This window comes from Pygoscelis adeliae, unplaced genomic scaffold (genome assembly GCF_000699105.1).
Source record: "Pygoscelis adeliae isolate BGI_AS28 unplaced genomic scaffold, ASM69910v1 Scaffold242, whole genome shotgun sequence".
Classification (NCBI taxonomy): Eukaryota; Metazoa; Chordata; class Aves; order Sphenisciformes; family Spheniscidae; genus Pygoscelis; species Pygoscelis adeliae.
The window spans coordinates 48,747-51,932 of NW_008824369.1; positions in this window are offsets into that span (position 1 = coordinate 48,747).

Here is a 3,186-nt window from a genome sequence, read left to right on the forward strand (position 1 = left end):
CCCTCCTCATAAGACTTGTGCTCCAGACCCCTCACCAGCCTCATTGCCCTTCTCTGGACACGCTCCAGCACCTCGACATCCTTCTTGTAGTGAGGGGCCCAAAACTGAACACAGTATTCGAGGTGCGGCCTCACCAGTGCCGAGTACAGGGGCACGATCACTTCCCTACTGCATCTGGCCACACTATTTCTGATACAGGCCAGGATGCCATTGGCCTTCTTGGCCACCTGGGCACACTGCCGGCTCATGTTCAGCCGGCTGTCGACCAGCACCCCCAGGTCCTTTTCCAACAGGCAAACCATGGAGCTGCAGAGGCTGGTACAAAGTGCAGCTGGTGGCCAGGGCTGTCCTTACACAACTCGTTGTCCTGCCACATCGGTGCCTCGCTTACCTGCTGCTGCTGAGCTCTGGCATGGCGTAAGCAGGTGCTTTTCCTGTCCACCTCAGTGAGGGAGCTGGGTTTGGCAACCAGAGCCAGATTCAAGCTGTCATTAGTGAGTAGAAAGACGAATTCTCTTACTCTGGGAGGCCTGCAGGAGGAATTTGTGTAATTACTTTGTGGACAGAGTAAAAACATCAGGATTAAATGCTGTGCAGTTGAAACAATAGAGAGATTACGTCTACCATTGCCCTTCTTCCCATATGAAGTCATGCACTGGTGCTCCAGGAAGTTTCATGCATGTATATCATATGCACCTGCCATATGGCTGAAGTGAGGTCTATGACCAACTGGATTTACCTTATAAGCAGGGACTCTCATAAGAGTATGTAGGCACAAATTGTTAAGAGAATTAATTTCTTTACAGGCAATTTTTCATCTGGATTTTCAAATGAATGCAGAACAAAATTGCTCTGAAAGTTAGTATTATCAGGGGTATGCTTTCCTTCTTCCTTTCAAAAACCACAGTTCCCTAGAACATAAATATCTAAACAGAACTTCATTTAACACAAGCATACTGGAACTTTAGAAGCTTCACTGCTCTTGGAAAAATATATATATGCATTGCTGAGCATACTAAATGAAAGAGTAACATACTAGACTTGCAGGTCACTAATTTCCTAGGTTGCCATTTTAAATTTAAATTTAATTTTTAATATTTTCAAACAAAAAATAAATGTGAATCAAACTCCTTACGTGTTAAGGAGCGATATAATAGGTAACATCTAAATAGAAAACTAAAACTAGAAGATGCAGCATGTCTGGACTAATATCTAATACCTAATTTCAATATACATCTTTAGTATTTCATCAAACACTTCTTCATCATCACTGGTTGTTCTTTTAAGGAAATGTTATAGAGGACAGAAGCCCCAGGCTTAAACCTGAAAATAAGTACACCCTTGCATCAGGGTACCAGAGCTGGCTTATTTAAAAGCATGAGAAATGTGTAGCTTGGGACGGTATAACCTAACTATGTTCCTAATACAGCAGAACACTCTCCGTGAGGATATATAGCATAATACAGCTGTATAGCACTGGGTCCCTTTTAGTCCAAAACAATGCTGTGTATTTACATGAGTTTAAAGCCAGTTACTCTTGTGACTTGTTCAGTTGTGCTCATATATTGCACCGCTAACACTATTCCACTGTTATCAGTACCCTGCGATAGCAGATGGTGATTTTTTTAACTATTATCAACACATTTTCATGCAGTGGGAACCGGGCATCTGGCTTCCACCAGGCCTTCAGAATTAATTTGATGAGTCTGCCCTCTTCCCAGGCCCTGCTGTGAGGCATCCCGATGGCAGCCCTGCCGAGTGCTGCTCTCCCCAGGGTGCTCAGCCGGGTTGCCCGCAGAATGAGAAATGGAGAGGTGCACATTCTGGTGCTGACGGTGCAAAAGCACTCAGTTTTCAATAGTTGTTAATATTTACAACAGTGATTTGCAGCTGGCAGACAAATAGGACCTCAGAGGTCTTCTGCACAATCCACAAACTTTGTAAATGTGTTTAATTTGAGCTTAAACGCTGCAGGAATTTGAGGCTACCCAGAAATGTGCGGGGGCTCAGTCAAATCTCTGCTTTACATTCTCAAACGAGGGCTGCACTCTCAGCATAGTGCTGGAAATAGCTGCCAAAATTACAGGTACCCTCAAATCGCAGGCGGCGTTCCTGCACACACGTGCTGCTCCCTCCAGTCCCCAAGCTAAGATACAGTTTAATTTATGTAAGTAACGGTGGTGGCAGGCGGGTGTTCCTGGCAGAGTCAGAGCATCTGCTCTGTGTGTTTTTAATTAAATATTAGTAATCTTCTTCCTGAAGATTATCTCAGCACTAGCATTGCAGCAGCATTTCTCTCTGTGTTGCCTTCCTCTTTGGAGAGCGCAGGGATTGTGCATTCTTCTGTCTGTGATGCCACAAGCGACCGTCTGTCCATCACGAAGGACATACATCTTCAGTCTCCGTTTTGTAATCCCTACTCACAGTAAAAAGCACTAATGAGGATTATTTACATGAATAAGAGATTCAACAACAGTGAAAGTGATGGACTCTTTGCAGGCTGCCAAGTAATACAATTAAGCCAGAACCTATTTACATTAATTTCCATGTAACCCATGAAAGGATGTTTTGTTTAAATTTTCCACAAATTCTAGCTTAAGGAAAAGCTTAAACATAGGCATTTTCAACCCAGAAAGCCAATGTTTTAGGAAGAAAGCAAACATAGGTGATTTGAAGAAATCTGAAGCCTTTGGGACTTGAAATCTGGTGCGTACTTCTGCCATTTCGCATGGGGAAACGGAGCACTGTGCAATATCATTTAGCTGGAAAGGCCAACCTGAAGCGCACGGAGCCCACATAGGCCCCACAGTCACTGCCTATGTCTGCTCCCTGCCTTCCCCCTGGGCTGGGGTCCTCGGAGGGGCTGCCGTGCAGCGGGCCCTTCCCGTGGGAACACCTGCCCCGGGAAACCCACCTTTCGGCTCCAAACCCACAGGAAGCAGAAATGAAAGGAAACTCGGATGCCACTCCTGTGAGCAGTGCTCAGGAGACCTGGCTTCATGTGGGTTTCCAGCACAGCCGCTTTCCCTCCTGCTCCCTCTCCCTCGGGATTCCCCCGTCTCTAACACCTAACAGCGGTAATCGGGGGTTTTCTCCTCGAATTTTCAACGTTTTTCTCACAGGAATAGCGTCTGGGAGGCTCCCCGCCTCAGCTTGGCGGGAGGCTACCAGCGGGTCGCGGGGTGG